This window comes from Phacochoerus africanus, chromosome 9 (assembly GCF_016906955.1).
Source record: "Phacochoerus africanus isolate WHEZ1 chromosome 9, ROS_Pafr_v1, whole genome shotgun sequence".
Lineage (NCBI taxonomy): Eukaryota > Metazoa > Chordata > Mammalia > Artiodactyla > Suidae > Phacochoerus > Phacochoerus africanus.
This window is the reverse complement of record NC_062552.1, coordinates 40,174,087-40,195,137: the sequence shown is the minus strand read 5'-3', so window position 1 is coordinate 40,195,137 and position 21,051 is coordinate 40,174,087. Positions and strand designations below refer to the sequence as shown.

General features: G+C 56.8%; 1 pseudogene; it reads right to left on the bottom strand.

The window, feature by feature from the left end:
• Nucleotides 1-2,313: 2,313 nt before the first annotated feature.
• Nucleotides 2,314-5,088, bottom strand: LOC125136603 (uncharacterized protein C6orf223-like; annotated as a pseudogene).
• Between the last annotated feature and the right edge of the window lie 15,963 nt (nt 5,089-21,051).

Sequence of the window (21,051 nt, the reverse complement as noted above, 5' to 3'; positions counted from 1 at the left end):
GTCTCCACTGAAATGTCACCTCATCACAGAGACATTCTTGGATGATCCCATCTAAGCAGCCCCACCCACCCAACACTCTCCACTCCAATGGTTGTCTCATCATGACCTGAACTTTATTCATTTGTGACTTGTCCCCCTGTCCCTCCCTCTCTAGAATGTGAGCACCACGAGGGCAGAGACCTAGGTTGACTCTTCTATTCCTGGAGCCCCCAGTAGCCAGAGCTGCTCCTGGCACACAGCAGCGATCCAGGACTTTCCAAGGCTAAGGCTGTGAAGTCTCTAGGGGACAAATGCCAGTCTGTGTGTGTGTGCATGTGACAGAGGATGGGGAGGTAGGCTGGGGGAGACTTCAACATGCTCCCTGAGGGAAATTGGGAACAATGGCCTCTCCAGGGTCATCTAGGTGTGTAAGCAAGGGGGTGACACCTTCTTTGCCAGGTGACCCCTGAGCACAGTCCCTCCTTCCGCCTGGAGGGACTGGGCTGCTTTTGCTGCTCCCTGACCTTGGAGGGACCCTCCCCGCTGCACTAGGCTGGGACCCCACACCCAGGCCTGCCTCTTAACGGTGCCATTTTTTTCCTGTGTGGCACCAGCTTCTCACTCTTGCCTTCCTGTCACCAGAGCCTGACAGGCCCCCTCCCACTTGTATTCTCCACCACATCCTCAAGCTTCCAGTTTTAGGGGTGCCGTGAGGTTCCCTGTGTCTCCTGTAGTGGGGTATGTTACCCCACTGGGGCTCCCTGGTGCTCAGCCCCCATCCCGGCCACTCCAGCCCTTGTCCTGGGCACGGCGAGAGGGTTTCCAAAGAAAGGCTGCCAGAGGCTCCCACGGGTACCCGCTGCCTGTCCCGCCAGGCAAGGGCACTCAGCCCCCACTTGTCCCCCCTCCCTTCAGCGGAGGGGGCCCAGTGCCCAACAAGCCTGCTTGACTTTTGGCTCAGGTGAGCAGAGAGGCACGGAGGCTTCACACGGATCCAGGCCTCTGCCCAGCCTCAGTGGAACGACCCTGTGTTGAAAGGACTCCCTCTACCACCAGCTCCCGCCACCCCCACTCCGTGAGCCCTTGGCTGTGCTCCCTATACACCCGAGTGGCCCACAGTCACTGTCGCATCCTCAGAGGGGTCAGCAGCCCGCGGTTCCAGAGTTCCCGGCCCTGGCAGGGCCCCTGAGTGTTTGCACAGGGGATTTCAGGGTTCAGAGGCTGGTTAAGTACGTGCTCTCCAGAGGGCCCTGGAGCGATCTCTGTGCACGCGTGTGTCTGCGCACGCACGCGTGTGTGACGGATTCAACACGGGGGCTCTGGGCCCCACTTCTAATTTCACCATAGAAGCCCCAGGTTTTCCTGTGTTACCAGTGGAGACGCCACCTAAGTTACTTTTTAAATAAAAGGATCGATTATTTTTTAAAAAAGAAAGATTTGCAAACCACGGAGACAGAACTCATTTTACACGTGGGGAAACCGAGGCCCAGAGAGCAAATGGCTTCTCAAGGTCACTGTGGGATCGGTGGCTGAGCTGCACCATACCAGGCTGCCTGGCTCATAGGCTGATGTTTTTGCCAAGACCAGGCCTAAATGTCCCTCTCAGGAGGTGGCAGGTGGGGGCGGAGTGCCAGGAAGGCCTCGTCCAGAGAAGGTTAAGGTCAAAGCCTCCCCATCCCATGGGCCCCCATGAAGTGCCTGGGAGAACAGTAGCATCGGAAAGGTCACTCAATTCCTAACTGGAGGCTCAAAGACTGGGAGTGGAAAGGGGCGGGATGAGGGAGGCGGAGGCGGGGGGGGGGTCATCCTTCGGGTCTCTCACACCCCCTCCCCTGATAAAAACCCCAAATACCCTCCTGTCATTTCGAGACTGCCTCTCCCATTACCCGGTGGTCACTCTGAGAGTCCACCACAGGAGGAAAAGCCTGCTCACAGGCAGCCCCCACCCCTGCCCCCCCCATCTGCTCAAGGCAGCCCCCCCAACCCCCCACCCCCCAGCACCTGACTTCCAAGCAAAAGGAGCCAGTGGGCCAGTGGTAGGCTTCCAGGGGGCCCGGGGGCCCTGAGGTGATGACGTCTGCATGGGAGGGCTGTGGAGGAGGAGGTGGGCTTTCCATCTCAGGAGTCTTGTGGACACCCCCCTCCTCGCAACAGCAGAAACGGCACAGCAGAGGGCTCTGTGGCACCCGCTGGGTCTCCTCCCAGTGTCCCGATGAGCACCTGGGAAAATGCTATTGAATGAATAGTTGTGGCCATCCGCCCCCAGCTCCTCCACAATCACCAGTCCGCCCCCGCCCCCACACCCCCCGTCCTTTAGAGACTACAAGGACTGAGTTATTCTTAGTAGGTTTCATTCATCAAAGCATGACAGTGTCCTGGGAGGAACGCCTGGGCACAGCTGAAAGCCATGGGGGTGGGGTGGGGTGCAAAGGCTCCATCTGAGGGGAGAATCCAATGCCTTCAAGGAGCTCCAGACTGAGGGGGAGACACAGCCCTGTCTCAGGAACCCAAGTCTGAGGGAGGAGACACTGCTCTGCCCTTAGGGAGCCCCAGTCTGAGGGGAGACACGGCCCTCCTCAGCGAGCCCAGTCTGATGGGGGGGAGGGAAGACACAGACCTGCCTCAGGGAGCCCCAGTCTGAGGGGGAGGCACTGCTCTTCTCAGGGAGCTCCCTATGATACAACCCCCACACCCCACTGCCATAGCCCTCAGTGAGATCCCAGTCTGAAAGGAGAGATCCAATATCCTGCCCTCAAGGAACCTCTAGTCTCACGGCAGAAAAATACCTGTTATCCCTGTTGGAAAAGATATGGTGGCTACCTACCCAAGGCACAGCTTGATTCTCAAGATGAAAAAAGTGGGTGCCAGAGGGGTTCGCAGAAGTATATGCAGCCACCACTGCCACCACATCTGGGGAGCCTAAAGAGGAGCTCGGGGAAACACTTTGGTACAGCTACTGAGCGACACACACAAACTACAAAGGTGCAACAGAGCAGACTGAGCTTCTAGAAGGTGAGGGAAAAGATAACAGCACAGGTCAGGTGGGCTGGTCTAGATCAAGGTCTCAAACTCAAATGCCTTTGGGGACCTAGTTTGGCCACACTGGCCTTTGCCGGCGACGGGAGGGCAGCCCGCAGTATCCGTGGGCTCTCACATTGAATATAAAAACCACATGCTCCCTGAAGGCCAAACAAAAACCTCACTAAAGATTAAACTTGGCCAAAGGCCAAGCATTTGCAAACACCCCCCCCCCCCCCCGGACTTCAGGAAAGAACGTCTGATAGGAGAGGTTTGAGCTTGGTTTGAATAAAGAACCTGAGAGCCAAGCTGCTCCCCTTTAGTCCTGGCCACTGGGTCTGGCCTGTGTCTTCAGGGCCTCGTCCCACCCTCCCTGGGATGGGGGACTTGAGCCACTCCTCACCAGCTCCCTTGTGACCAACTGGCCACAGTTGGTCAGCTGCCAGGACTCCATGTTTGCCATGGGGATGTCATCTTTCTTCGAGGGAAGGTAATTCCCCTTCCAGGGAGCCAGCGAGCATGTTGGGCTCCTTGAGCTAATCTGGAAGATCTGGCTGGGGGCCTCCCCCAAGAACCTTTACTTTTCTGAGCCTCATGTGCAGAATGGGATCCTGTCACCCTGGTGCCCTATCCACCCCTGCCCCCCATAGTTAACTTTCCAGTCGGCCTCAATGTCCCTGTCAACCAAAGGGTCCTTCATGGCCTTCCCCACTCTCCCAGTCCTTTCTAGCAGAGATCTCAAAAACTGTAGCCTTACGGGAGGAGAGGGGCCGGTCCCCAAGTCCCGCACCTTCCTGCTCCTCACCCTTGTTTGGGTCTCATGGCTCTCTCCTGGGACCAAGGGGCAATCCTGGAGGGCGGCAGGAGGAGCTGATGCTCACGCTCTTGGGGACAAGGGACCAAAGGACGAGGGACGGGGGACAGGTTCCGGGACAGGGGAGGGGCGGCCTAATTACGGTGCGTTGGCCCAGCGCCGCGGATGAGAACGGCGGTGGGTAATTAGAGCGCATTAGCCGTGCCCCTGCAATCCTGTAATTTCTCCGCACGCTCCGGGTGTGTTGTAGGAGGTGAAACGATGCGGGCTCGGTTCTGAGTCAGACTCTCAGAAGCCCAGGTGGGGACTAGAGCCCAGGGGGCGGTAGAGGCCGCGGAGAAGGGACTCCTGCCGCGGGAGGCGCCCGGCGCCTTTCCCGGGCGCGGAGTCACCTGCCCCAGGGCTGCTCGCAGCTGGTCCCCACTTCCGCGGACAGAGGAGGGCGGGGCAGGGAGGGGGCGTAGTCCGCGCCCCCGTCCCGCCTCCAGGGGGCGCTCCTCGGCCCTGCGGCTCTTTCCAGGCTTCGAGTCCAGTCCCCTGCACCCAGTCATGTGGCGGGCTCCCTGCGCGCAGGTGGACGGAAAGATGCAGATGCAACGCTCGAGGCGGAGACCCCCGAATTCTGCCAGAGACAAGCAACAGACCTAGGGCGGCGAGAGGAAAAAAGAGTCAGAGACATCAGAAGGGAGTGGGCGGCCGAGCCTTGACATCAATTCTGGGGGAGCAGGGAGTAGCCAGCGGGAGGCTGAGGCTGGGAGGGGAGTTTATTTATTAGCCAGATTAGCCAGCATTAATGGGGGAGCGGTGGTGGCCGGCGGCGGCGGGGACATAGCTGGCATAGCTGGCATAGCGGCGGGGCCTCCCGCGGCGCGGGGCTCAGGCAGCTTCAAAGGGGCTTAAAGAGGCCGGTGGTGGCACTGCCACGGCCCCGCGGGGGAGGGCGTGGGCGCGGGCGGCGGGGGAGAAGGCGGCCATTGTGCACCGAGGGATTAGGGATCGGGCCTGGAAGGAATTTTAAACTGCTGCGGGCTGGCGCCCCAGGACTCCCCTCCTGTCCCTCCACCGCTGCAGGAGCAGGAGCACGCTCAGATGCTTACCTGCATTTCCATGTCGGGGGGCCGGGGGAGGGGTCCTCTCTCCTCCCTCAGATTGGAGGCATCTAAGGTTGTCAGGTTTGGCACAAAACAATTACAGGACGTCCAGTAAAATGTGAATTTCGAATAAACAATGAATACATTTTTTTTTTTTTTAGTATAAGTATGCCCTATGTGTCGCATGGAATATTGTAAAATATTTTTCATTGTTTATCTGAAATTCACATTTAACTGGACGTCTTGTATTTTTCTTTTCCTTCTGGCAGTCCTAGAGTCACCGAAATGGCTAATCTGTGTCTGCAACAGTGTGGGGGCTCCCTAAAAATTCTGTAGGGCTGTGTGTCTCTATCCTCAGAGTGTAAGTTTCCTGAAGCCAGAAGCTGTGTCTCACCCTTCAGAATGGAGCTCTGATGGAAGCGTACAGGTCTCCATCAGAATAGGAACCTCCTAGAGTTCTCTGGTGGCACAGAGGGTTAAGGATCCCAGGTTGTCACTGCAGTGGCTTGGGCTGCTGCTGTGGCATGGGTTCAGTCCCTGGCCTGGGAACTTCCACAAGCTGGAGAGCAGGGAGACACACATGCACACACACAACTAGCCAGCGAGCAGGGAGATACACACATACATACACACACACACACACACACACACAGATGCACACAAACACGAATAGGAGCTTCTGAGGACAGAGGCTGAATTTCAGCTTGGAGCTTCAAGGTCAATGTCTGTGTCTTCATTACACTGAGGCTCCCTAGGTGAGCGAGGTCTAATGTGTTTCCTGGAGGGCAAGTCTGTCTGTCTCCTTTCCTCCTCGAGGCAGGTGGAGCCCCTCCCCCATTGGTATAGCTTCCTGCCTACAGGGGGCGCTGGGGACCCAGAGGACTGACTGACAGATGGATGGGTCTCATTTCTTGGCACTCAGGGCTGCAGGTTCTCAGGGGTTGAGGGACCTAGGGACTTGCGGTTGGGGTCCCCATCCTGTGTGGCTCCTGACCAAGTCCTGGCTCCTGTCTGGCAAGTCGAGGCCAGGCCTGCCTCAGCAGAAGCTTTGGCCAGCATGCAGGAGAATCTCCGAGTCTGGTTACCCACGGCTTCTGCCAGGAAGGGACAGTGTGACCCTTGGTGCAGAATGGCCCTGCCTACCTCCTCTCTCCCCATAACCATGGCAGCCAAGCCTTCCTCCTCCAGCAGCCTCACAAAACCCACTGCCAGCCTTTGCCTGTGCCCTTCTCTGTGCCTGAAGCACCCCCTTCCTGTCCTCGAGGACAGCCGAAGTGTCACCAGGTGTCCTGGACGCCCTGGCTTTCAGCAGGTAGGTGTGGCCAAGTAGGCTGCTTGTGCCTGGGGGGGGTCTTGTGCTGAAAAGAGGCCTCCACCCACTCCCCGATCCTCACCAACCTGGGCCACAGCGGCCAGAGGGGGGCAAAGGTGGGAGCGGGGAGCGATGGGAAGGTAGGGGGAGCTTCGGCGGAGGGGAAGCAAGAGGGAGCCTGGGCCACATCTCCTCCCCCTCGGCCCCCCACTGTAGCCCCTTCCCAAATCCCCTCATCTCCCCACCCCCACCCCGGGCCCCTGGGGGCCTCCGAACTCTCTTCCCGTGAAGCTGAGGGAAGCCCAGGAGAAGCCCTTTCCCACGCTCACAGCCTTAACAACCCCCACCCCCTGCTCCTTTGGCCACTGCCACCTCAGCCTCTGCAGAGCCCAGGCCTGGCCGGCTGCGTCTCTGGAGGGCCCCCTCCTTGAGCGGGGCGCTGGCTTCCGTGAGTGGCATCATCACCCCACTCAGGCCACCCAGTCATCAGGTCGGCAATTAGCTACTTCCTCTCAGCCGCATGAGGCCACCGAACGTCACAGCCCCTCCCCACCCACCCGGGCCAGCCTGTGGAGTGCTGGGGTCCCCCCCGCCACTTTGTAGTCAGTGCCAAGTCCTGGCATGACTCCCCCCTCCCCAGCCTGCCGAGCACTGGGGTACCAAGCCTCTCATCTGGGGAGCTGGCGCTCCCTGCGCTCCTGGGGGCGGGAGAAGTCACGCTGCTGCCTCCTCCCCCTGTGTCACCCCATCCTATTGGGTGAGGACGCTCCTGCTGCCTGGGTGGGGCAATGCCAGCTCAAGGGCAACCGCAGCCGAGCACACGGGGCTGGGCCCTGAGACTCAGGTGTCTCTGTCCCCAGTCATAGGTGATTTTCACCTGCACTCACCTGGGGCCCGTGAGTCTGCACTGAGGATGGTGGCAGTGACCTAGAGCGCTGGGGTGGCACTCCAGAGACACCCAAACATGCAGGGGGGTAGGCTCTTCCTGAATGCCCACAGCGGCTCACGAATCCAACCTGGGCAGTGTGCGTTTCACTGCAGCCACGGCCGCAGGTGTAGACCCACCTGAGGAACTATGCAAGCCCACACACCCCTCTTCCTCCCCCCGTGCGCACACAAACCCACCAACATCCTCACAGACACGCTCACCACCACACCGACCCCCGAACCAGGACACCACAGAACAGCCCAGGAGGGTGGGCGAGACCACCCCCCCAGACGGGCTCCCTGGACCCTGGACTCTGTGAGGTGGGCAGGTGGGAGCAGCTAAGATCTGGGTCTGGAGGCGGGGGGCAGGGTCTGGATTTCCAGAGAGAATAAAAAAGTTCCAGCAAACACATGTAAACCAACATGTGGGATCTTAGGCAGATCATTTTACTCCTTAGGGCCGCATCCATAAAATGGGGATGGTGAGAACACCATTGAAACATGGCTGGAAAGTTTAAAGGAGCTAACTGGCCCAGAGCAGGCCCCCCGGGCAGCATAACTATGGAGGAGACCCTCTCAGTCCTGTCACTGTGGTGGGTTTGCCTAGAAAAGCCACCCTGAGGAGAGAAGCAGCCCTGAGCCTGAGCCTTACCTGGCCATGTGCTCACCGCTGGCTTCTTCCACTTCCTGGGGCTCCGCTGGGCAGGCGTTAGGGGTGATTGGGGGCTGCTCTGGATTGGCCTGGGGGCGGGGCCTGGGAGGGGCTGGCTGGCTGCCCCGCCTCTACCTGACAGGCTCAACAGGTAGCTGAGTAGCTGCGTCCTGGCTTCCAGCTCCGGAGGGGGTGACTCAGCCAGCACCGCCCCTTCCAGGCAAATGGGGTGCAGGGGATGGGAGCTTGGGTGGAGGGGCCTTCTAGGAATGTTCCTGGAAGAGGTCCTGGGAACCACTCTGCTGCCTGGAGCCACCGCCTCAGCCTACCGGTCTGCATTCAGCTCAGCAAACACCCTTGTCCTGGCTTCTGGTGGCGCACCCTCCGCCCTCTGCATTCATGGGACCGCCCCAGCTGGGAGCAGAGAGCCGGGCTTGCGGCGATGAGGCTGCCTTGACACCCTTCTCAGCCCTTCCAGAAGGCTGTGCAAGTTGTGGACATAGGGACACATGTACACACACACTCTTGTACATGTGTCCACGGCCATGTAAGCACAACCAGAGATGTGTTCCCACCACACTCGTGCACACATGCTCTCACTCCTCCTTCACAGTTATACACACCCACATAGACACACAATTTCACACACACACTCAGCGACACCCACACAAAAACTTGCAGAGTCATCATTACTGTTGTTGTTTCAACTGTGCCCCCCCAGAGATATAGTGACATCTTAGACCCCAGTGCCTGTGAAGGCGACTTTAGTTGGAAAGAGAATGTTAGTGGATGTAATCAAGAAGAGATCCCAGAGTTCCTGTTGTGGCTCAGTGGTTAAGGAACCCAACTGGTATCCATGAGGATGTGGGTTCGATTCCTGGCCTTGCTCAGTGGGTTGTGGATCCGGTGTTGCCATGAGCTGTGGTGTAGGTTGCAGATTCGTCTTGGATCCCTTGTTGCTGTGGCTGTGGTGGAGGCTGGCAGCCATAGCTCTGATTCGACCCCTAGCCTGGGAACTTCCACATGTCTTAGGTGCAGCCCTAAAAAGCCAAAAAAGGGGAAAAAACCCCTGGGCTTCTCAGGAAGTCAATGACTGGAACTGGCCACTTGTTAGCATCTTTGGGGTGGGTGGCTCAGAGCCTGTTTTGTCTCCATGCTGCACTGGTGTCCTCAGGTCTGGGGCTGCTTGTCTGGCTGACTTTCCAGCATATTTGTTGATTGTAAACACTGAGCCAGGGCTGCCTGGGGGAGGCCCTGTGGTGTCTCGGTAGCCCAGACCCTCCAAAGATGACCGGTCACTAGGTGCAAAAGATCCCACTGCTATGTCTTTCCCAGTTAAAGACCAAATGTTATGATTTTTTTCCACAAAAAGCCACGTTGAAGAAGATTTTTTTTTTTGTCTTTTTAGGGCCACACCTGCCGCATATGAAGGTTCCCAGGCTAGGGGTCAAATTGGAGCTTGCTGCCGGCTTACATCATAGCCACAGCCACGTCAGATCTGAGCCACGTCTGCAACCTACACTGCAGCTCATGGCAATGCCGGGTCCTTTAATCCACTGAGGGAGGCCAGGAATCGAACTTTCGTCCTCATGGGTACTAGTCAGGTTTGTCACCTGCTGAGTCACAATGGGCACTCACAGACATATACTTTTTTATTCAGCGTTTGCTATCTGCCAGGCATACACAAACTATCTTTGAAGGATGTGGCAGTGTTGCCATTTCACAGACAAGAAAGCAGAGGCTCAAATGTGTTGAGCAAATTCCCAGGGTCACAAAGGAAGCTTAATGGAGGGGATTTGGCGCTGTAACTCCAGCAGACGGGGGGTCCCTGAAGGCAGGGCTGTGTCTCCCCATCAGCGTGGGCTCTGGGGTTTCTACACAGTAGGGGTTTGGGGAGGAGCTTGTCCTTTTTTTTTTGCCTTTTCTTGGGCCGCTCCTGTGGCACATGGAGGTTCCCAGGCTAGGGGTCTAATCGGAGCTGTCGCCACCAGCCTGTGCCAGGGCCACTGCAATGCAGGATCCAAGCTGCGTCTGCGACCTACACCACAGCTCATGGCAGCCAGATCCTTAACCCACTGAGCAAGGCCAGGGATCAAACCCGAAACTTCATGGTTCCTAGTCGGATTCGTTAACCACTGCGCCATGATGGGAACTCCGGGAGGAGCTTGTCTTGAACCTGACTTTCACAGCACACACACTGATTTCTTGGAGTGAGCGGGAGTGGGGCGGTTGACTTGGCCGCTCTGCTCCCTCTCCTGGCACTGACCCTTCCACCTAGCTCAGGGCTCTCCCCATGGGCATGCCATGGCATGGGACTGTGGATCTGGGGGGTGAGGGAGGGCGGGGGAGAAGTTATAGATCAGAAGGACCTGTTCCTTTGGCGGCTGTGCTGGAATCAGTGCTAGAGGGCACCCCCTCAACTCCTTCCCCTGCTTCCTGGCCTGGCCCCCTGGGGGTCAGGACTGAAGGGCTGAGCCATGCTGAATGGAGAGCGGGGCCCTACTCCTTGCCAGGAGGACCAGATGGAAGAGGTGCTTCCTTTAAGGGTGTGTAGAAGGTCAGAGTGTAGGGCACCCCAGCACCGCCCTGGACCAGGTGCTTCTCACCCGCCCACGCCTTGCCAGCAGGAGCTGGGTCATATGATAGGGACTGGGGACACAGGATGGCAGGTGTAATAGGAGCCGACATCCTCCTCGGCCTGCCCTGTGACTATATTAAGTTCTATACCCGCCTCCCCTCTGCCCTGCCCCCAGGACTTTCCCTCACCCCGCACCCAGAGGATCCTGCATGCAGACCATGCAGACGGACGAGGAGGAGTCGGAGGAGTCTGTTCCTCTCCCCATCTGCTGTCCTAGGAGAGGGGCAGGAGCCTAATGAGGGCAGAACCAGCGGGTGGGGAAGCGGAGGCAGTAAACTTAGGCCTTGGGTGCTAATGAGCTGTAGAGGGAAGCGCCTGGGGTGGGGGGCCGGATGCTGCCTGTTCCTGAGGCCTTAGCACCCCTCCCCCACTGCCACCCAGTGTGTGTCCCCCATCCCCCTGCTGCCACCCACACACATCACCCAGGGCACACACTTGCCAGCAGCTGAGACACGATTTATGCTTTTCCAGGCCCACTGCAATGGTCCCTTGCACGTGTGTACCCCAGGAGCCCATTACCACCCTCGAACTCTGTCCAGGTACCCACGCCAGCACACAGACACCCAGGCCTGCACACAGGCACTCGCGTCTGCACACAGGACTCACATCTGCACACAGGCACCCATGCATGCTTGTAGCCCCGTGGGCTCACATATACACCATTGGCCATTTCTCGAAGCCCCTGGAGCCTGTGGCTGAAGCAGAGGAGCCCTGGGGCTGCAGGGAGCTGGGGGATGTAGTCTGGGGGATGCAGGGCTTTGCACCCCATGCCTAGACCTAAGGGCTCAGTCTCTGTCTCCAGCTACCCACACTGGGACTCACCACCCCTGGGGTGAGGGGCCAGAAGCCCCAGGAAGCCCTGCCTCCTCCCCAGAGTGAGGGCAGAGGGCAGGACAGGGTTTATTAATAACCTCACTCCTGACTGGGAAGGCCTGTGCCGAATCCCCAAACTCAAGCCAATCAGAGCAGAACTTTCCAGGAATGTCACCCCAAAGCAAGCCTTCCTGACTCCAGGGATATTTCCCTCTGCTGACTTCATCCTCTCGGTGCGTGGGGCTCCTGCCAGGCTGCCCTGGCTCTGCCCCGCAGGCCCTCTGTCACCTGGCAGCTGACATCTGCCCTGGCTGCTGCCCAGAGAAGGTCACAGCATGTGGGTGATGGGGCTGGGATTAGAAGTGCTTCCTCTGTCACCCAGCTTGTCTGTTCCCTGCTCCCCACTCCCCCAAATCGAGGACCGCTGAGCCCTCTGTGTTGGGAGTCACCCACCCATGGCACCATGACGCCGCCCTGGCACCTCACTCCACACCAGGAGGAGCCCTGAAGGTAGTGAGCCTGGGCCGGCTCTCTGGCCTGGTGACCTTGGGCAAGCAGAATGTGCCTGGTTTGTGGCTCAACTTCATCCTTCATAAAATGAAGATAAAAAAGTCCGCCCAAAAGTGGCTGTGAGGATGAGGGTGTGTGATGGCTGCTATGAACTATAAAGGGCTGTGCAAGAGTCTATAAAGGAAGTAGATTTTAGGCTCCTGCCTCTCTCACTAATTCCATTTCCATCTTCGTCCCCACCACCACCATCACCGACACATCCATCTCTGTTCCACTGTCACCTCCTCCGTCACACAATCACTGCCATCAGCTTCAGCACCATCACTCTGCTCCCACACCAGGACTTCCATCACCACCCCCAAGGTGTCACCACTCCTTCATTCCAAGAACTCTTTTCAACATGTCCACTGTTCAAGGTCATGTTCAAGAGCTTTTGGAGATTAGTTCTGCCCAGGGTCCCCCCGCCCCCCACACACACACCAGGGTCCCACACACGGGGAATGGCCTCTGTCTCTCATTTCCTCTGAGCCCTGACACACCACTCATCTCTGCCAGGAACTGTGCCTGAATCAACTCGGCCTTACTCCGATTACTTCTGTACACTGTGGCTCAGCTTCACTTGGCCCCTTCCTGGTCAGTGTGTGTGTGTGTGTGTGTACTCATACCCACACTGTTTAAACTGGTCTCTAATGTCAGCCTCCACCCAGATGTCCTACACAGAGATGGTGGCTTTGGGTGCCACTCCTGGCTCTGACACTTTCTAGCTGTGGGACTTGGGACAAGCCAGATCTCTTTGTGCCTCCATCTTCCAAACTATAAACTGCATTTAGTTATACCATGTCTCAGAGAGTTGTAGTGAGGAATCCTGAGATGTTGTAGATACAGCAAGCGCATAGTAAGTGCTCTAAACATTAGTGATCATTCTTGTTGTTTTTGTTATTATTATTATTATTTTGCTTTTTGGGGCCGCACCTGCGGCATATGGATGTTCCCAGGCTAGGGGTCAAATCAAGAGCTACCCGGCCTATGCCACAGCCACAGCAATGCAAGATTGAAGCCGCGTCTGTGACCCAGACCACAGCTCACAGCAACACTGGATCCTTAACCCTCTGAGCGAGGCCAGGGATCAAACCTGCAACCTCAAGCTTCCTAGTCGGATTCATTTCCACTGCGCCACGACGGGAACTCCTCTTGGGTATTAGCGGTTTCCTCCTGCCATTGCTTGACACAGGGCTTTCTGCTGTCAATGAAAATGACTTTATTTTTGGATACACTCTGACTTTCCAATTGGACTGTCTTGGGTGGGTAGGAAGAGTTGAGCCTTTCTGAGAACTTGCTTCCAGAAGGTGCCAGAGCTTTCTGGTTAAGCGGTGGGTAGTGGGTTGGGAAGAACCATGCAGGGAGGTTGGAGCCAGGCAGATGTGAGTTTGTATCCTGACCTCTCCAGCTGAGCAACTATGGGCAAGTTCTCACTTATCCCCCTCCAGCCTTGGTTTTCTCATCTGGAGAATGGATCACGGAGCAGGGCTACCGTGAGGCTGTCATCTCTGTCTACCTTGAACATAGGTGCCACAGAAAGCTATGGATGGGACTCAGGACCAGCCTACCCCTGTCCTATGCAGACAGTGGACAATCTTCCCTGAGTAGTTGCTGAGTGATGATGGGAACTGCTCAGAAAAGTTAATCACCTTGGAAAAATTCCAGGGACATGGCCTTAATAATCATTGCCTCCAGCTTGGCCTGACCTGAGAAAACACACTGTGGTCTGAGCTGGGTTCCTAGAGCAGGGCAGGGGCCGAACGGGAGGAGGGCCAAGGGGCCCCTAACCGCAGGCTCAGGGAGGCCACTCTGTGCTCGGACTCCCTGCGTCACCATGGCGCGGTCCTTGGAGAGGGAGGGGCAGCTGCGACCTGGCTGGGGGAGGCGGGTGGGGGTTGAGGGGGGGGAGCCTGGGAGTCCTCTGGCTCTCCTGAAGCCCTCGCCCGGTACACGATGTCCACACAGCTGCAGCCACCTGAGGGCTGCCCCCGCCCTGGCCCTGAACCCCCAGGGAATAAACAGGACTTGCAGCTGGCTGGCTGCTGTGTACGCCTGGCCTCACAATGTAAACTCCCCAGACATATTTATGTCGTGTGGGCCTGGCCCCGGTCCCCTGCCCAGCTCAGAGGGGTCACGCCATGCCAGACATCACACGTACGAGGTGGCCGGATGCCTCCATGAGGTGGAAGGGGGGAACCAGGAAAGCCGGGATGGGTGGTGGGGAACAGGGACCGGGGACAGCAGCGGCTGGGTGGCCAGAGGGAGAGTTGCAAAGGGGGAGGGGCAGGCAAGCGGTGTCACAGATCGCTCAGGCCATGCCCCGTTCCTAGAACTGCAGGGCAGAATCCTAGCATAGCCCTGGCCCGGCTGGTGACCCAGGTCACTCTCTGGCCTTCCAGAGCCAGTCTTGGCCCCGGACTCCAGGGTCATGGAGCCTAGACTCTGCCCAACCCACAAATGGCCTGAGAATTGGCCTGCTATGCCTTTCTTTGGTTTACCTTTTCCCTACCCTCTGCCAGGCGCTGCGCCAAATCTCTTGTGTGCTTTATCGCACTTAAGCCTGACCATCTGCCTGGGGGCAGGGGCTGCCACTGCCCTCATGACCCTGTGGAGGGTCAGAGGGGTAAGTAAGTGGCTTGATGTGATAAAGGCTGGAGGTGCCCAGGATCGGGCTGGAACCTGGATCTGTGACCAGAGCCTACCTGTTCTTAAGAACCATGCTTGGCAGGCCACTGCCCTTGAAGGCAAAGCAATGCCAGAGTCAGAGGGAACCCACGGCTCTTGAGTCCTGGGTCAACTTTCTTCCCACTGACCAGAAAGAGTCCCTCTTCAAGGAGCCCCCATCTGAGGGGAGACACAGCCCTGCCTCAGGGAGCCCCTGTCTGAGGGGAGACACAGCCCTGCCCCCAGGGAGCCCCCATCTGAGGGGAGACACAGCCCTGCCTCAGGGAGCCTCTGTCTGAGGGAAGACACAGCCCTGTCTCAGGGACCACAGTCTGAAGGGAAGCCCCTGATCATGGGAAATTACTGACTGGCCACAGCCCTAGAGAGGCAGGTGGAGCCAGAGGGCTTCATAGAGCCAGAGTCCCTGTGGGAAGGTTTCCTGAGGGAGGGGGCTGGCAGCCCCTTTAGGAAGGAGAAGTCGGGCAAGTGGTGGGCACTGCTGGTGGCCCTGGAGGCCAGACCTGCATTCCTGCACTGCCCTGATTAGGAAGTCAGGCTCATCTCGGCTCCCTGCCCAGCCCCCCTTCCCTGGGTAAGACTGCCAGCGCGGCCCTGCCCAGCCTGCCCGGGAGGAGCAGGAGGAACCCAGCCATGTGACAAGCATTCAGCTGGGAGCTGTGCGTGTCTCAAGAATGACACCCAGGGAAGGCTATTTTAATCTGGGGAGTTGCCTGCTCCTTCTGCCCACCCCAAAATAACCTGCCTGCCTGAGGAAGCTGCAGCCCTGGGGCTAATGGAGCACTCCCGCCCCACACCCACCCTGTGGCCAGCCTCCCTCCTCAGACGGGGGTGAGGGGCTTCCTTGGGGCAGGGGCTGTGACTCTGGTCAGAACAGGAGCTGCTGGAGGGCAGAGATAATCTCCTCATTCAAAATGGAAGCGCCTCCGAGCAGCCAGGCCCTGGAGCCTGCTTCCCTACGGCATTCGGGGGTGGATGGCTTCTAGGTGGCCTTTTCTGTCTGAGGTGTATTAGGGAGTATGCCCTTGTGATGGAGAAACCAGATCTATCTCTGTCCCAGTGCCCCCTACCCACCACCCCCCCGGTGGGCTCACTCAGGGCCTAGGCCATGCCTGGCAGTGCCAGGTTGCCCTGTTGCTGGTGGCATGGCCCCTGACAGGAGGGCTCACATGTCTCAGCACCAGCCAGCCACCTGCTGCCTCCTGCCTCCCGAAATAGGAAAGCGCTGGCCTTCTCCCGTTACCCGCTGCATGCCCCACTGCCCTTGTCCTTGGAGCGGGGCTCTCACTCCTCCCCACTCTGCTCCTCCGTGTAGGACATTGAGGGGATTGGGTCCCCCTGCTCTGCCCGTTTTGAGAGCTGAGGGACTGGACATGGCCAAAGAGGGGGTTGCTCTCTTCCTGAGCTGGGCGCCAAATGGGGAGGGGGCCCACTAACTTCAGTGCTTCTCGTGAGGATCCAGGGTCTGCGGGTTCTGTTAAGAGTACCTCTCAGCCGTGTCTCCCTCTCAGCATCCAACACAACCCCCAGCCTGGACTTCGGGCTGGGGTGCGGCTGTTGACCCAAGTAACACCCTTAACTAGCGCCTATCAAGGGCTGGGAAACTGAGGTTCAGAACTTGAGAAGACAGCTTGCTCTCCTCCATTCTCTCTCTCTCTCTCTCTCTCTCTCTCTTTTTTGGCTTTTTAGGGTCACACCTGTGGCATCTGGAGGGTTCCAGGCTAGGGGCCAAATCGGAGCTGCAGCTGCCGGCCTACACCACAGCCTCAGTAAAGCGGGATCCGAGCTGCATCTGTGACCCACACCACAACTCACGGCAATGCCGGATCCTTCACTCACTGCGAGAGGCCAGGGATCAAACCCACATGGATACTAGTTAGGTCTGTTACTGCTGAGCTACAGTAGGAACTCCAAAAAAACCATTTTTAACTGAGCACTTACTATGTTTGAAGCACTGTTCCACATGAGTCACTGTTTATTCTTTGCAATACCCTTCGAGAAGAGTAGGTTTGTACCATTTAACTGCAGAGGGAATGAGCCCAGAGAGGTTGGGTGAATTGCTTAAGCCACACAGCAAGAAAGCAGTAGCATTTCAATTCATCTTAGTACAATATTTCCTTTTTTTTTTTTTTTAGCTTTTTAGGACCACACCTGTGGCATATGGAAGTTCCCAGCCTAGGGGTCCAATCAGAGCTATAGCTGCCTGCCACAGCCACAGCCACAGCAACGCAGGATCCGAGCCAAGTCTGTGACCTACACCACAGCTCACAGCAATTCTGGATCCTTAACCCACTGAGCAAGGCCAGGGATTGAACCTGCATCCTCATGGATACCAGTCAGATTCGTTGATTGCTGAGCCACGACGGGAACATTTCCTTTTTTTCTTTTCTTTTCTTTTTTTCTTTTTTCCCTTTCTGGATATTTTACTGTGGAAATCTTTAAACATTCAGACAAGTTGAGAGAACAGTTCAATGCCCCTAAAACCACCCATTACTAAGATAGAACAATGAACATTTTGCCAGATTTGTTTTCTCTTTGGGGGGGGGTGGTGCTGCAATATTTGCAAGCAAATTATAGGCATTATGTCACATTACCTCTAGTCACTTTAGAACGCCTCTCTAAAAAATTAACCCCAGATGCAAACTCTTGCATTTGGGATGGATAAGCAATGAGATCCTGCTGTACAGCACAGGGAACTATATCTAGTCACTTGTGATGGAACATGATGGAAAATAAAGTGAGAAAAAGAATGTGTACGTGTGTGTGTGTGTATATATATATGACTGGGACACTTGGCTGTACAGCAGACATTGACAAAACATTGTAAATCAACTGTGATAAAAATGGTCCCAAAAATAAATATAACAACAACAAAATTAACCCAATTTTCTCTACCAACCAGCAGGCCATTCTCAGGCCTATAATTATGTAATACACAGGCCTATAATTATGTAGTACACGGATCATGTTCAATTCCCCCATATTGAACTGTCTTTCCTGGATCTTTTTTTTTTTTTTTTATCTTTTTGCCTTTTTCTAGGGCTGCACCTGCAGCATATGGAGGTTCCCAGGCTAGGGTTGAATCAGAGCTGTAGCCGCCGGCCTACACCACAGCCACAGCAATGCCGAATTCTTAACCCACTGAGCGAGGTCAGGGATCAAACCCGCAACCTCATGATTCCTAGTTGGATTCGTTAATCACTGCACCAAGACCAGAACTCCTCTTTCCTGGATCTTATCACTTGACTACACTGCCACCGAGGAGTGGGTGGACAGGGTTTTGGTGGTTTTTTTTTTTTTTTTTAATGATTTTAATTTTTTTTTTCCTTTGGGGGCATTCTTTGCAAGCCTCTGTTCATTAGTCGTGCTTGGAGACGGATCCCTTCTTGTTCCCGTTGCTGGGGACAAGGGTTCTAGACAGGAGTGTGACGGGAGCCTGAGGGAGCTTGGTGGGTGGTAGAGGCTTTGGGGAGGTTTGGGGGAACCCCACCCTCTTTATCTCCTGGGGTTGGGGACCATCTCCACGGGCTGAGAGGAGCTGTGGCCTGGTGGCGGGGACCCCAGCAGGGGCTCTGGGGCACTCACGCTCCTTCCAGGGGCTGGGTTGTCCCAACCCACTGGGGCCTCTGGCCTGGGAGCCCCTCCCACGCAGGGTCTCCTGTTCATCCTGGGCCTACAGGCCAAACAGCCCACTGACCCGCCTCAGCCAAAACAGGAGCTGGAGGAAGGTCAGCTTATCAGCTTCCTCCTCCTCCCTCAGGCCGTGGGCCTGTCTTGCAACACAATCATTGTCTGGGCTGAGGGAAGGGGTGGGTGGGACAGGGCAAGGCCGCCCCCGAGACCCATTCTTTCATGGAGAGGAAAGATTTTTAGCAGGATTCTGGGAGAGCCTGGGATCCTGCAGGTGACCATGAAGGTGCCCGTGGCCTGTTGGGACATGGGTCTCTACGTTCCCTTCCTGCTCAGTGCCTGTCTTCTTCTCCTTGGGGTGGGTGGGAAGGACTTGGACCTGAGGCAGGCGATGGTGATGACCTCTTGGTCTTTGCTCCATGGAGGTGTTCAAGGCTGAGTGAGACCAACTCTGAAGGGACAGGGGCTGCATCTCTCTGCTGTCTAAGGGCTACCAGAAGACAGGGCCTCTATTTCTACCATGGGAGTAGAATATTCCAGAGGGCAGGGCTTTGTCATCTTCCATCAAATTGGGAGCAGCCTGAGGGCCAATCTGTGTCTCTATCCTCAGATGGGGGCTCCCTGAGGTAGGGCCGTGTCTCCCCCACTCAGACTTGGGCTCCCTGAGGCAGGACTGTGTCTCCCCTCAGACTGGGGCTCCCTGAGGTCTGGTCAACATTGACCTTCCCTCACCATCAGAGGCCTCTCTGAGGACCCTGCCTTCCTCATTGCTCAGAAACCTGGGCAGTGCTGAGAAATGAGTTGGCCTCCACTTGCTAGTGGGGAGCAAAAGTGGAATGGTCTGGGTGGAGCCTGCTGCCTGGTGGGTTATAGATTCTGCTTCTTCCGATGGTTTCGGGTGTGACTGTCCTATGTGGAGGCAGGGGTTGGAAGAGAGGACTCCTCCTTTTTTCTCTGGAGCACTCCAGCTATTCTTTTGTGAGACATTCCCAGGCAATGGGGGTTCCAGGGTGGGGGATGGGGGCTCAGGAGCCAGGAAGTGGATCCCGAGGGGCCCTCTTCTGGCTTTTTTTTTTTTTTTTTGTCTTTTTAGGATCACACCCTCGGCATATGGAGGTTCCCAGGCTAGGGGTCGAATCGGAGCTGCAGCTGCTAGCCTACACCACAGCCACAGCAACGTGGGATCCTCAACCTGCTGAGTGAGGCCGGGGATCGAACCTGCATCCTCTTGGATACTAGTTGGGTTTGTTAACCGCTGAGCCATGACGGGAACTCCAGCTCTGCAGGCTCTTGAGGAAACTTCCTGGCTTCCCCCGGCCCAGCCAGGACTTGATGGATCGGAGCAGGAAGAGAGAGGGCTCAGGCTTGGGCAGGGCTGGGGGGACAGGGGAGGACCAGTTCCCGGGGAAAACAAGAACCAAGGCTGCCAGAGCAATTTGGGGGTGGCGGAGAGAGGGGATCCCCCCAGGGCCAAAGCTCTGAGGCAGTGGGTTCCCCTTCTTCAACCCGACCCCAGGGATTGGTTCTAGGATGGTCCCCTTTGAGGAGGATGCCTGCTTGCTGTGCCCACTTCTCCCTTCTCTTCTGGCCCCCCTGTCTGTGCAGCCACCCCCGCACTCAGCTTCCTGCAGTGCCCAGGCCTGCCTCCCAGAAGCCCGCATTTAGATCCTCTTGGTCTCTCCTAAAACACTGGCCAGTGGGCCTTGCAAACAGCAGGCACTTCATAAAAAGAGCTGGCTGATGGCTCTAAACCGAACCCTCTGATTGCAGCTCTAGCTCTGAGCCAAGTGCTCAGAGGAGGGACGCTTTGACAGCCCTTCTTTCCTCAGGAGGACCCCACCCGACCCCTGTCTGTCAGGTCAAGTCACTCTGTTCCTTTGGGTGGTTAGTGGTACACAAATCAGCTGGAGAAGCTGATGCTTAGAACCCTGTTCTGGGTGTGAGAAAAGAACCGAGTCTGAGGGGAGACAGCCTGTCCTCAGGGATCCCCCATCTGAGAGGAGACACAGCCCTGCCTCAGGGAGCCCCCGTCTGAGGGGAGACACACCCCTGCCTCAGGGAGCCCCAGTCTGAGGGGAGACACAGCCCTGCCCTCAGGGATCCCCCATCTGAGAGGAGACACAGCCCTGCCTCAGGGAGCCCCCGTCTGAGGGGAGACACAGCTCTGCCTCAGGGAGCCCCAGGCTGAGGGGAGACACAGCCCTGCCCTCAGGGATCAGGGAGGCATAGCCCTTACCTCAGGGGAGAGCTGTCCTTTCAGCTCCTACTCACTATCAAAGTACCACTGAGAGTTAGGGAAGGAGGAACACTAATGGCCAAAGGCTCCCCCATTGACTCTCTCCAATTTCCTGACAGATTTCTGCCCTCAGCCAGGGCCTGGGTGAGGTGAACGCTTGGCTTAAACCCTTGAGGGCTTATTTTCACTTTGAGGAGCTCAGGACAGGAGCATCCTGGTCCTCTTTAACCCTCGGAAATATTCTGTGGAAGAGGGAAGCCCCACACCCCCAGCACACACAGGCCCTGGTCATTCAGACTTTCCCCCTCTGTTTTATCAGGTGACTCTCACACTGGCACGTGTCCTAATGCAGCTCCGTTTTTATAGATGAGGAAACTGAGACTCAGAATCTTGAGAGGACACTGAAGCCCCATACGTAGGAAGTGGCAGAGGCCCAGGTCTGCTTGGCTTCAAATTGTACAGTCTTGGGAGTTTCCGTTGTGGTGCATCGGAAACGAATCCGACTAGGAACCACGAGGTTGTGGGTTCGACACCTGGCCTTGCTCAGTGGGTTAGGGATCCAGTGTTGCCATGAGCTGTGGTGTAGGCCAGCAGCTGCAGCTCCAATTCTACCCCTGGGAACCTCCAGATGTCGCAGTTTTGGCCCTAAAAAGACAAAAAACAAAACAAAAAACAAACTGTACATTCTTTTCAGGACCCCAGCTTGGAAA